The sequence below is a fragment of the Canis lupus genome, chromosome 1, assembly GCF_011100685.1.
Source record: "Canis lupus familiaris isolate Mischka breed German Shepherd chromosome 1, alternate assembly UU_Cfam_GSD_1.0, whole genome shotgun sequence".
Classification (NCBI taxonomy): domain Eukaryota; kingdom Metazoa; phylum Chordata; class Mammalia; order Carnivora; family Canidae; genus Canis; species Canis lupus.
In genome coordinates this window covers 71925599-71939922 of record NC_049222.1, presented here as the reverse complement: position 1 = coordinate 71939922, position 14324 = coordinate 71925599, and the positions used below count along the sequence as shown (strand labels likewise).

The following is a 14324-nucleotide window of genomic DNA, read 5'->3' as shown; positions in this document are numbered from 1 at the left end:
TAGAAATATGATTGATATTTATATATTGCTCTTACATTTTAGAACTTTACTGAATTTCCTTATCGGTTTTAAGAGTTTCTTATAGATACCTTGGGATACATAGCTAATTATATCATCTGCAAATAGGAGCAGTTTATTTCTTCCTTTCCATTCTGTATACATTTTATTTTTCTTGTCTTATTGCAGTGGTTAGAACTTATGGTACTGTGTTGAGTAAGATAGATGTGAGCTGTCATCTTTGCCTTGATTGTGGTATCAGAGGGAGACTGAGAACAGCCCTACAGGATATGGTGTTAGCTACAGCTTTTTTGTAGATACTTTTTACCAAGTCAGGGAAATTCCCCGTATTCCTATCTTTCTGAGATTTTTTTTGTTTTTGTTTTTGTTTTAAGTAGGCTCCATACCCATCATGGGGCTTAAAATCACAACCCTAAGATCAAGAGTCACATGCTCTATGACTGAGCCAGCCAAGATGCCCCTACCTGGCTGAGAGTTAAACCTCAAGTCAGTAATTTTTGTTCAAAGCAAACCAGGGTTGATTGTGTGCCAAATACATGGCAGATGTAAACTAAAATTCTCTCTAGAGGAAACTTAAATTCAGATCTCAAATAATTTTTTAGATAAAATTACAGAGAATGTGAGTCCATTTTTTTAAATCAGAGAACATGTGAGAAAACAAGGTACCACAAAAGACAGTCAGCAAAACGAACAATAGAACCAGATTAGCAAGGATACCACACATTCGAATGATCACACACAAAATACACACTATGTTGGGTTGTATTTGAAGAAATGAAAAGGGCTATTATGTGTATAAGTAAAGAACAAAAAAAGGTCAAAATGATCAGGCAGATAGTGATGGGCAGTGAGCCTTGGAAGACACATGGGCCCAACTGTGGGAGCTTCAAATGCCAGATGAAGAGCAGTCCTCTGTATAGAGACACAGTTGAACCACTGAAATCTTCAGAAGCGAGACTGACATAGGCTGATGTGGTTTAATTAGGACTAATCTGGTACCTGTGTGCAAAAGAAACTAGAAGGGAGAAGATGATACAAAAAGCAATCAACAATTGCCTGGCAGGAGTGCCAGCATGTGATCCTGAGACAGATGAAAATGGAAAGAATGTGTGGAAGGGGGAGAGGCATGGTGATGGAGAAACCAACAGTATTTGGTACTGGATGTCAAAGGGTGGGGAAGATTCTAGTCTAAGCCTTAGAATCTCTGAAATCTTACATTTCCTCCTTCTAGAACTTCCCCCAAACCCAAATTGTGGGATTTACCCTCCACTTCCACTCAGTCAGTCTTCCACTCAGTGCCCATTGCTGGGCATGAGCAATGTGTGAACGGATGAAAGTCAAGGGATCACAGTCCTTCTGGAGGCATCAGGATACAATAAGCCTCCTACTAACGAGGTACACATGGACTTGACACAACTCTACTGATAATAGTAATATCAGCAGATATTATTGGGCAATAATAATCACGCACTAAATATTACAAAGCCCATCTATACACCTTGTCTTATCTGATCCTTGAAGCAATCCTCAAATGGACTGACAAGACCTTTTATTACCTTATTCTATTTTATGAGTGATGAAGCTGAGGCTCAGCAGTATGAAGGGACATCCCCCAAGTCACAAAAGCAGTTTGGTGGTAAAGCCAGGACGAGACTCTGCCGGGTGAGAACTCTTTTCATTCTTCCACATCTTGGAAGGAGAGATCTCAAGATGGAACCTGTTGGGTTTTGTTATGTTCCATTGTATTTGAGTCCTTGTGTGGATACTGGGCATACAAAGGAGAGAGGCTGTTGGAAATTTTAGTTCTAGTTGATTCATAGCTACAAAGACTGAATTGTGTGATGCAATGCATTTTGCAATTTCTCTGATGCTTTTGATCACAAGAAACTAGGATTTGGGGGAGGGGTCCCATGGTGGGGGGAGGGTTGAAAGAGAGGAATGGAGTCGCTCAGAGAGATACAGTTGTAAAGGGGGCTAGGAGCTGAGTTTCTGACACCAAATTTTTTGGTGCCCTATGGTGTTAATTAGACATTTCTTTTCAACCTGATTGACAGTGCATTTTAATGACGAAATAACAGAGTCCAGCAGAGCCTGGCAATATATTCTTTTCTTACAATTTACAAGCTGAACTTCCCTTGGCAACCTACATCTGGTTTGCTCTGCTAGTAAGTCTGTCAGTAGAACAATGTATAGGCTCTTTCATTTCAATAGGTTTGCTGTTATTAAAGCCTTCTGCATTTTCCTCAGCTTAATTCATTAGGCTGTTAAATTTCATCAAATTACTTTCTTTCAATTATATATATATATATTATATATATAATATAAAGAAGCACAATTATATATAATAAGCACTTATTATATATACTTATTATATATAATAAGAATATAAAGAAGCACAATTTTGACCAGTCTGAATAGGATAGGATAGGAAAATAGGATAGTATGGAAATCTGTAAGCTCTGAAAGGAAGAGGCTATATGTTAAGGGTTGTATAATGGAGGCTTCACAGAATTATATTTTTTAAGTATTTTTTCTCCCTTTTAATGGGATATTTCCTGGAAAATTGGGATAAACCCTAAAGGATCCCCTAAGCCTCCGGTGACCAATTGAAAGCAGAAGATCCCCATGCACTGAATGTCTTGACCACCTGGGAGTGCTGATGCTTGGCAAGTGCTTGGGAATACTTATTTTTTAAGATTTCACCTTTGTTTTATGTTCACAAACAGACACTTAAAAATAATACATCTTTGTTTGTTTGTTTCTACCCAGGAGTAAATGCCCATCTTTACCAGAGACTAACAGGGATCCTTGCAGGGATGGGCTAGAGACCACTAAAAACAAGCAGGAGAAACAGTAGTTGTGCCTTCCCTCTGCCTGAAGACAGGGTTGGGAGCAGGGCTGAATCTGCAAGTGGGGGGGGGGGGGGTGTTAAGTGACTCCAGTAGAGGGCCATAAAGGCAGAGAGCCAAGCAGATCATTACAAGCTACTCCTCCAGGAAAATGGAAGCCATTTAAAAAATTCCAGGAATAGCTTGGAACATGCAGTGTTCTTAAACAAAGGACCTTTGTGACATTCAGAACTACCAAATTTAGGAGAGGAAAAGACTCATCTCACCTGCCTCCCTTCCCTTGGTCTACTCCCTTGGTCTCCCTTCCCACTGCTTTGTCTAGATCAATTGAAAAGACCCCCAAATTTGCAGTCCTAACCACAGTTGTACATTTTTGTGATGAGGGCAAAGGGGAGAGGGATTCTGTCCAATACGCTATTTCCAGGTGTTTGCCCACCTGGACTTCATGATCTTTAGTTCTGTATTAGTTGGCTTAGGTAGGAAAAATGCTTGAATTCATGCTTCATACAAACTTCTGTCGCTACAACCATATAATAGAAGACGATCATAGTAAGAATGAAGTTAAAACCCATCCAGTGACTTCTGCTCATATCTTTTCAGTTAAAACTGGGTTATGTGACTATTCCTAGATGCAGAGAAAAGTGAGTGATTTCTGGGCCCAGAGCAGCCCAGATAAAGTCTCAGGCTGATGGTAAGGAGGAAGGAGTGAGTGGATATTAGATGGACACCAGCACCAGCAGGTCCTGCTAACTCACCATCTTTTGGAAATTGTGGACTTTCTTTCTTTCTTTCTTTCTTTCTTTTCTTTTCTTTCTTTCTTTCTTTCTTTCTTTCTTTCTTTCTTTCTTTCTTTCTTTCTTTCTTTCTTTCTTCTTCTTTCTTTCTTTCTTTCTTTCTTTCTTTCTTTCTTTCTTCTTTTTCTTTCTTTTCTTCTTTCTTTCTTTTTTTTTATTTATTTATTTGAGAGAGAGAGAGAGCATGCACATGAGTGCACTAGTGGGAGAAAGGACAGAGGGAAGAATAGAACCATAATTCTATTCTTTGCTTCTGTAAGTTTGATTTTTTTTAGATAATAATGCATATTTGTCTGTGACTGGTCTATTTCACTTAGCATTACATAATAGATAACATCCAATGTTGTCACATGTACAGGATTTCCTCAATTTTTAGGGCTGAATAATATTCCACTGTAGGTATATGCCACTTTGTTTTGTCCATTCATCCATCAGTGGACATTTATGTTGTTTCCATATCTTAGTGTGAATAGTGCTGTAATGAACATGGCAATGTTACTATCTCTTCAAGATCTTGATTTCAATTCTTTTGGATAAACATCCAGAAGTGGGATTGTTGGATCATGTGGTAGTTCTTATTTTTAATCTTTTGAGGAACCTTCTGTTTTCCATAGCTGTGTACTCTTTTGCATTCCCACGCACAGGTTACAAAATAGCCCCCTTAACCCATTGTGGCTTTGGTTTGCATTTCTCCGATGAGTGATGTTGAGCATCTTTTCACATACTTGTTAGCTATTTGGATGTCTTCTTTGGAGAAACGTCTGTTCAAGTCCTTAACCCATTTTAAATTTATTTTTTATTTATTTTTAAAAGGATTTTATTTATTTATTTGTTTGTTTGTTTGTTTGTTTATTTATTTATTTATTTAAATTTTTAAAATTTATTTGAGAGAATAGGGGAAAGGGGCAGAAGGAGAAGCAGACTTCCTGCTGAGCAGGGAGCCCGATGTAGGACTCAAATCCAGGACCCTGGGATCGTGTCCTGAGCTAAAGGCAGACACTTAACTGATTGAGCCACCCAGGCGCCCCTTGCCCATTTTTTAATGGGGTTATTAGAGTTTTTGTTTTTGAGTTATAGTTATGTATTTTGGAACTAAACCTCTTGTTGGATACATAATATGCAAATATTTCCTCCCATTCTGTAGGCTGCTTTTTTACTCCTTTAATTATTTCTTTTTTGTGCAGACATGTTTTAGTTTGATGTGGACTCACTTGTTTATTTCTGATTTTGTTGCCTGTGCTTTTGTCTTTTATCCATGAGATCATTGCCAAGGCCAATGTCATGAGCTTTCCCCTAGATGTCACTTTCAGGTTCAGACCTCAATTCCAGAGATGCTGTGACCTTGAGGTGCCATTTAAGGTGAAGGTGGTCAGTGGGATTTGAATCCCTTTGCTCCCTGCCCTAGGGACAGAAAACTGGCCTGAGTGGGGGGTCAGAGCTTGTGCCATAAAAATGACCAGAAGTAAGAAGGGTGCCTAAACCAGAAATGCAAAAGGGCTGAGGTAGGGTGAAACACCAGTATGCCAGAAAAGTCCAGGGGTCCCCAAATAGAAGGGGTAGGCTAAGCAAGGGGCCCTGGCCACCCAAGTTTAGGGTGGGTGGCCAAGGCAGGGCTTAGAGAGCCAAGCTGCTGTGCTAGAAGGCTCTGGGCTCAGGAGAAAAGGTGGGGGCCTCCAGTTCAGGTAAAGTTCCTGGGCCAGTAGTGATTCCATTTATGAATGTCTGATGGTGAATATCCACCTAGTGACTTATGCAAGTCTGCTATAGTTAATGTAGCCTTGACTTACAGAATTTTTGATGTTTAGAAGCTAGTATCATCTGCTTTGAAGTTACTTTAGCAAGGCTGTTGTGGGCACTCTCTAGATTTTTCAGAAGACTTTGATGTCATTCCACACTTGCTTCATAAACTGCCTGATACAGGAAGTCTCTGTTTTTCTGCCGAGGAAACTGATGTATAGAAGTTAGATCACTTGCTCAAGGCTCCGCAGCTGCCCAAGTTGGGGCTCTCCTTTCTCAAGGAAATAAGCATGACATTAATGCACAGTGATCCTATAGATACAGCTTATTACTTACAGACACAGCTATTCACAAAAAGACTGGGTTGACCAGAGGCTCTGTGGTCACAATGACTGGCCAAATCTGTTGTCAGGGACCCTCCCTCAGGGGCTCACCACAGCCCTCTCCTCAGGTGTAGGTGGCATCCTCCATCAGCTGCCAGGTGCTGAGATGCTGCTCTGGTTGTGAGGACTGTATGGCGGTGGCGGAGGCGATTGACTCTTGGTAGCTGAGCATAAAGCAAAGGATCCAGTGGAGACCATGAGGTTCTCTACTTCTGAAAATGAGAATAATGCCTAACTCGCATTAAATGTGAATATTAGAAAACATAATGCTATAAAGTCAATTTAGAAACTGAAAATGCTGCACAACTACAAGGCAATATCATAATAACTATTTTTGTTGTCAGTGTTAACAATAACACTAGTATTTATTGAGCTCATGTTATATGCCAGGCATTGAGCACAAGGTACACATGATGATCTTATTTAATCCACAGAATCACCTTGTGATATGGGTGTTTTTATCCCCATTTTTTTTATCCCCATTTTTATAGATGATGACACAGAGGCAGGGTTAAGTGACTTGTCCAAGGTCAAAGCTGGTAAATTATAGAGCTGGGCCTGAAACTCAATTCTGCTTAACTCTGAACCTTGTTCTCCTAGCTTATCTAAAAATGAGTATTTTGTGTGGTTTCCAGATCTTTCATTTTTCAGGTTGTCTTCATTGGATGCTTTTTTGATATACATTTTAAAAATTCATCGCGTATAACAAAAAATACTCCAAATATGGCCTTGACCATCAAAAGAGTACTATGGGATCATGACCTCCTTTGTTTGAGACATTAGGCTTTCATTAATACATCCCAACATTTTATTAGCTGTTTGAAAAAAATAGGTTGCACGAATACCTTATCTGGATCGAAGTCTCCTCAGTTCCCGAAGTCCTTTTCTCTTGAATTGTTGTTAAACTCGATCTCCTCTTCTCCAAACTTACACAAGTGAAACTGAATGTCAGTCTTCGATATGTTGCCTTGATTAAAGCTCTAGGCAGAGTGTGAACTCTTAAGGAATCATAAAATATTCTGCTGGGTGTTCTAAGCAAGATTCCTCAATGCTAAATATTATTAACTGGGTAAGTCATCTGAGTTTCCTTTTCAAGTTGCATTGCATCATAAGGGAACTGTTTTAAATAGACCACCCTGTACACAAACATTTTCATCTTAAAGCACTCAGGCACCACTTCTGTGTAGGAAGAGATTAGTTGTCCTCCCCACCTCACAGAGAAGACGACTTCACAGACAGCCCAAAGTGAGGGCTGCAGTGAGGTCCGGAGCTCCTGGTTCTCTTCCTGCTTCATTTCCAGAGGGCTAGATTGTATCTCCTCATAAAAGGGAAAATTTAGCAGGAGGAGAGAAAAGGGGCTGAGCGACCCAACCAGTTTTCCAGCGAATTAAAAGCAGGTTGTTCATAAAGCAAAGGAGATTCTTTAAAATGGGGTTAGAAAAAGGAGGACAGATGGGGTAAGAAATTGAGTTAAAATATTTTAAATGCTACTTTTAACAAGACAGGGCAAAACCAGAATGAATTCCAAACAGTTTCCTGGAGGGAGAAAGATTGTGATCCTAGAATACGTATGATGATGAGGTGGAGAGAAACAAGGGTCTTGGCTTACAGAAAATGAGTGAGCTGGTTGATTTGCAGACAAGAACAATATGAATTTCACTGTTTGGAGGAGAGGGAAATTTCTTCTTAGGAAAACAAAACAAAGCAAATCTTTACCTCCCGGTGCATATTTTCCTTCTCTGCAGTGATGAAAGTGTTTGCACTAATTTTCCAAGGAGACCAGAAAATATGTATGGTCTGTTTTGTCTCCAGTGGCATCCTGGGTCACTGAGCACCGTCATTCAATGCGATTTGTTGATGGATAGATGGAAGAATCAAACCTTTCAGCATTTGGGAAAAAAATAACCAGAACCCAGCATCTATAGGAGCCCCCATTAAAAATAATTTGAAATGTTAAATCTAAAAGTTACAGAAAACGCCATGCCACAAGAGGAAGCACACTGTCACTGGGAGAAGATGAGCCAGATCCATTTTGTCTGTGTTGGATAAGATCATGTTTCTAGAAGCTGAGTGACAAAAACAGTGTTCCATGTGGTGTTTGAATGGACCAGATTCAGGAGCTCCATGTCAATTGTGTGCAGAAAGAAAGGCCCAAACTTCTAACCAGGGTTGCCCAGAGAACTGGTGGGGTGGAGGGGGGAGGGGCGGAGGAGGAGCAGAGGCTTGGAGGGGAAAATTCTCCACCAGCTCATTCCCAGATGAAAGCAGAAAGGGGACACATCCGGACACAACCTCCAGTTCCCAAGGGAACCAGAGGCAGCCTGAGCTTTCCCCTCAGCGCCTCTTGGGTCATTGAATGCAGTGGTCTCTTCCCTGTGGCTGGGACCCGGCATGGTGTGCCACACCTTGAAAGTCTTGTCTGGTTGCATCCATCCTTCACTGCAGGCCCCAACTGGCAACCTCTCTGAGCCAGGCCGAGCCCATTTCCCTGACCCTACATAAGATGTTCAGAGCAAAGTGGGTGAAGCCAGATGACGGAATGGGAACGAATGTTTCTTGAGTCCCTGCCACATGCCAGGCCTGTGCTAAATGCTTTCCAGCAATTCTCTCATTTATCCTCATTTTACACAGTAGGATATGAAAGCTCAGAGACAGTAAATAATTTGAAGAAGTCAGATGTCACATCAGTGGTATAACAGGATGGTAGCCTGCTTCTGAGTCACATCTTCAGGAACCCAGAGAATGGCTTTGGCCCAGAAAAACACCAGCCCTGAGCCTTAGGAAGTAAGCCAAAGCTTCAGCTATGATGTTTTCATTTCTACACTGAGAGGGATGATATTCTCAGGCCTAAAAACCTTAAGTGCCTATTCCTTTAGCATGAAAGGAGAGGCCAAAGTCTGAAATTCAGCTGTATCCCAGGGTGACATCCCAGGGAGCAGGCTCTGAGGGATTTGCATGGTGGAGTTCTGCTGGGGAGTCCTCTCAGGATCTACATCCATGGAGGGGATCCTCCAAGCAAGATTGGGTAGAGGGAGAAGCTGAGCAGCCAGGCAATCTCAACAAAGGCCTTAGCCAACCCCCAGACAGCTCTGGAGTGGAAAGGGTTCTCAGAGGGCTGAGCTTTCATACCTTGGGCCCAACAGTCATTGGATGCAAGGCATTCCAGGAAAGGGGCATGAATTTGGGAAAAGTGTCTCTTCTGAGCCAGAGGCAGATCATAGGAAAGTATTCCCTTAAGGGCTGTTGGCGGCCAACACTCAGTATAGCTGAGGGAAGCAGGGCTTTAGCTGAGGGAATGAATCATCACCTCAGGGTGGTGACTCTAGGTAACACATCCACTGCACAACTATATAAAAATACTGAAACCAACAGGCTGCAGATGAGACATGTGGAACAAGACCAATAAACGGGTATTTAAAGTATCCCTCAGTTGAGAGATACACGGTCTTCACATATTAATATTTCTAAAATCAGGATGCATCTTGCAATTCATGCCAAAGCAGGCTTGCCAATCATTGCAGCCCAGAGCAACCATGCCTGCCCCAAAGTTGTTAGTAAATTGATAACGGGTACTAGAATAGGTGATCTTAGAACTGAGGAAATACTGTATTTAGTGTATTGGCTCATGGAGGTACAGGGATCTTCCAGTCTGTAAATTGCCTAGGGAGAGGGTGTGGGACCCAGGAAATTTAACAAAAATCCCCTACCCCTGGACAAGCAGAGCAGGACTGACTCCATTTTGTGCTGTACCCGCCTTGTGCTGACCTGCTTAGGGCACTGCCCCACCCTAGTCAAGACCAGGGCATACCCTAATCGGAAATCCGCTCAGTGATAGGCCAGTTCAAATGGATACTTTAGGGTAAAATGTAATTCAATCGGCCACCTGCTTGTGGACCCACATGACTGTGCAACTTTCTGCGTACCCCATTGGCCACTGGTCCCTATAAAGCTGCTATGCCTCTTGGTCTCAGGGTCCAAGTCCCTGCTCCCCAGTGTCGAGTTTACTTGGACCCAAGCTCGAGCTTGTAAGTAAACCGTCGTGTGTTTGCATCGGTGTCGGCTCCTTGGTGGTTTCTCGGATTCGCGATCTTGGGCACAACATTTGGGGGCTCCTCCGGGATCCGAGGGACCCCCAGGACCCTATCCGGAGGGTTTCACGCGTGGTGAGTGCACTCAACTTTTTCCACCTTTTGCGCGCATATTCTCTGAGAGCTCTAACCTGTAGGAATTCCAATCTGTATTAGGTCGGCATTGGCTTAGGCGGACGCGCTGGCGGGCCGTCGACCGGGGGTCTTGAGGAGTCGTCCCTTGCCCCTGCCTGGAGGACGGAGGTCCTCATCTGTAGGAGGACGGGGTCCTCGTCTATGAGGAGGGCCGGCTGCCAGCCCTTCGGGTTACTTTCTGTTTTGTCTCCGCGGCCGCCCTGGAAGGTTTGTCTGTTACCGTGTTCTTGTTACCTGTTTTGCGCGCTGGTCTGTGTTACTGTGTCTTTGTTAACTGTCATAACTATTTCCAGAAGGAGAGGGGGCAGCAGGCGATGGCGGCGGGGCGGCTCGTCTAGGCTGGTTGCCCGCGGCGCTGTGCCTGGGCATCGAGGGCTGGGCGTCTGTCTGGAGAAAGATGGAAATGCGGACGCGGGGTGGGCGCGTGGAGGAGAGGCGCGGGCCGCCGGAGGCCGCCTTCCGCCTGCGCCTCTTCCGCTCGGGCTTGGCCAACAGCTCCTGGTCCTGGGCGGCCCCGAGGGGGCGGGCTGCCCCGAGGGTGGGCGAGTGGCGCGGGCGAGTGGCGCGGGCGAGTGGCGCGGGCGAGTGGCGCGGGCGAGTGGCGCGGGCGAGTGGCGCGGGCGAGTGGCGCGGGCGAGTGGCGCGCGCTACTGCGCCTGCGCGCCGAGGCGCTGCTGGCCCGTGCGCGTGGAGCCGGGCGGCGCGGCCGCGGAGGAGGCGGCGCCGCGCTGGGCGCTCGGCCTGGGGGCGGCGGGGCTGCTGGCGCTGGCGGCGCTGGCGTGGGGCCTGCTGCTGAGCACGCTAGCGCTGGTGCCCGCCGAGGTGCAGGGGCTGCGCGAGAGCCGCACGGAGGCCGAGCGTGCAGAGGCGCGGCGCCTGGAGCCCGCGGGGTGCTGGGCCGGCTGCGCCCTGGGCGCGCTGTTGCTGCTGGCCAGCCTGGCGCAGGCGGTGCTGCTGTACCGCGCGGCCGGCCAGCATGCCGTGCCCGCTGTGCTGGGCAGCGCGGGGCTCGTGTTCCTCGTGGGCGAGGTGGTGCCGGCCGCCGTGAGTGGGCGCTGGCGCCGCGCGCGCTGCTGACCCTGCCGGTGGCGCTGCCCGTGGGCCAGCTGCTGGAGCTGGCGGCGCGGCCCGGGCGGCTGCCCGAGCGCGTGCTGGAGCTGGCCCGCGGCGGCGGCGACCTATAGCGACCTCAGCAAGGGCGTGCTGTGCTGTCAGACCGTGGAGGATGTGCTCACGCCGCTCGAGGACTGCTTCATGCTGGACTTCGGCGTCCTGGCCAGCATCATGCAGAGTGGCCACACGCGCATCCCGGTGTATGAGGGGGAGCGCTCCAACATCGTGGACATGCTGTACCTCAAGGACTTGGCCTTCGTGGATCCCGAAGACTGCACGCCGCTCAGCGCCATCACCCGCTTTTACAACCATCCGCTCCACTTCGTCTTCAACGACCCCAAGCTGGACGCCGTCCTGGAGGAGTTCAAATGAGGGAAGTCTCACCTGGCCATCGCGCAGAAGGTGAACGAGGGTGAAGGTGACCCCTTCTACGAGGTGCTGGGCCTCGTCACCCTGGAGGACGTCATTGAGGAGATCATCAAGTCTGAGATCCTGGATGAGTCTGAGGACTACCGAGATGCCACCGTCAGGAAGAAGCCTGCTCCTCTGAGTGTCCCCCTCCGGCGAAAAGAGGAATTCTCCTTATTCAAGGTGTCTGACGATGAATATAAAGTGAAAATCTCACCTCAGCTGCTCTTGGCCACCCAGCGCTTCCTGTCTCGAGAGATGGATGTATTCAGCCCCCTGCGAATCTCCCAGAAGGTCCTGCTGCACCTCCCAGCGTCAACCAGGAAGTGAGGTTTGACGAGAGCAACCGTCTGGCTGCACACCATTACCTGTACCAGCGCAGCCAGCCGGTGGATTATTTCATTCTCATTCTGCAGGGCAGGGTTGAGGTGGAGATCGGGAAAGAGGGCCTGAAGTTCGAGAATGGAGCCTTCACCTACTACGGAGTGTCCACCTTGACAATGCCGTCCTGGGTTCACCAGTCCCCAGTGTCCTCGCTCCAGTCCTTCCACCACGACCTGCAGCCAGAGCCAGCTGATGGTGCTTGCTTGGCTGCATACTGTCCTGACTACACCGTGAGGGCCCTCTCCGACCTGCAGTTCATCAAGGTCATGCTGCTGCAGTACCTCAATGCACTCCTGGCCACTTGAGCCCAGACCCAGTTGGGGGAGCAAGAGGGTGCCGGGGGATGGTTGGTGGTGGGCTTTCTACATTTGCCTTTTTCTCCTTATGCCCCCTTAGTGAGGGGTGGGAGCTCTGGTGGCAACTCCAGGGTGGGGAGACAAGCCCTGGAGTCTGAAGAGCTGGGTTTGCTTCCCCGCCTAGCCACCAGCTGGCCGAGTGACCTTAGGCAAATCACTCTGTAATTTGCACCTCAGTTTCCTACTCTGCCTATCAATGTTTGTGAAGTATAAAGCGTTGGTATGTATGTAAGGGATGATTATTGTTTGCAAACGGGTTTTTTTTTTTTTTTTGAGTTGTATGAAAAGTTAGCAATTGCCCAGTTCTTGGATTTTGAACCTGGGAACCTTGGATTGAAGTTGGAGATCCCCCTAAACTCCTTGAAATTGTATGCAGAAATAGTGGGAGTGTGAATTTTTGGGGAATGAGGATCCATCACCAGCAAGTTTGTTTTGTTTTTTTTTTTTGCCAGCAAGTTTTCAAAGGGGGCTGTGACCCAGAAGAGTTAAGAACTATGATTCTTTTACTAAGATGGCCAAAATGCTTCTTTGATAATTGTCACCTGCTTTTCTCAAATTCCATACCGTTGTCCAGCAAACACTATAGAAATGTTTGAACAGTTGGATTTCAAACACTTTCATTTTTTGGGGTGGTGCTTACCAATGGTTCAGCTCTAAGCAAGTGAACATAAACACATGTAAGTGTATTTTGCCTGGTTAGGAGTTTATCTGTTTTGCTATTCCATACAAATGTCTGAGAGGCAACAGTGTCCGATGAAAGCAAATTGTTTGGAAACCATGCCTTTCTCCTTGGCTTTGCTATGCCGTAATCCCTTGTTTTCCATACTTGGAATCCTACTTCCATCCATATTGTTGGACTATCTGACGTGAAGCTACGAGAGCTATGGCCTAGCCCCCTTTCCGCAGGCCGATTGCCCCCTGCAGACTGATCTGTGGAGTGCAGGGCTCCTGGGGCCGGGTATATGGGAGCACGTAAGCACTTGGCAGTCTGTTTGCCCCGACCCCATGTTCCCTGTGGCAGCGGAACCCACAGGCTTCAGGAAGAGCAGTTGCACTTGCTGGCTTTGCTGATGCAAACGACCCTTCTTTCGTGTATCTGGTATCCCCATTCCGTTCCTGTACATGACATGCCTCTTCTGAATTTGGTGTCCTGGCCTCTTTAGCAGCCTGCTCCCTTTGTGCTGGCCTGATCAAGGCATTTCTGATGTCCTTCTTCAAAAAGTGGAACGTTGAAGCCAAATCTCGTGCAGTTTGAATGTTGAGATTCCCAAAAGGAAGCGATGCAGAGAGTAGTTTTCTCCAACTTCGGCTCTCAAGGCCTCCTGGGAGAGCTTCTCACAGAACCACGTTGCCTCCAGCCGTTCCTCCGTGCTTCTGATTAGCTTCAGAGCCTGGGCAAGGTATGAACGTGTGACCATCTTGCAAGAAGGGAACCGAGGATCGCAAACACCTAATTTTCTTCAGGCCACACCGCCAGTTGGCGGCAGGGCTGGGCATGGCTCGGCAGGGGTACGCCACGCTCCCTGAGGTCTCCTAGAATGATGAGGAAGACTCACGTCGCCTACTGTGGTGCCCCCAAGTACAGGATGGCCGAAGGCCCTGTGGATTGCCTGTGACACGTTTCTCTTCGGGGGCCAGGTGTACAACTAGGCCCGGTGCCGCGGTGCTGGCAACTGAGGGTCTGAAAGGACTTTGCTTAGGCCACAGGATAAAGAAGTGTCAGACGTCTGAGTGGAACCTGGAGAGCTGGGACCCAGAACCCAAGCTCCTGGGCGGGATGGAGTGGAGGTTTCCCAGCACGCAGAGGTGCTGCCTGGTCCGTGTCCTCCCAGGCGGAGCGGCGTCTTGTCCGAGGTCACTCTGAGGCCACAGCAGTGCACTGCTTTGTTGTCTCCTCTCAGAAAGGACGTGACGGACCCGGAGGTTGCGGGCAGGTAGAGGCCTCGTTATTGAAGGTGTCGTGGGTCAGTCGTATGCCCAGAAGCCAGCTTCTGAATGAATGTTGAAAGCAGCAGCTCCTCCACGTTGGCATCTGGCCTGAGACTGCCACGGCTGAAAG

At 47.0% G+C, this 14324-nt stretch overlaps 1 pseudogene; it reads left to right on the top strand.

Annotated features, from left to right (window-relative positions):
• The first annotated feature begins 9167 nt into the window (after positions 1-9167).
• On the top strand, positions 9168-12430 carry LOC119871011 (annotated as a pseudogene).
• The last annotated feature ends 1894 nt before the right edge of the window (positions 12431-14324 follow it).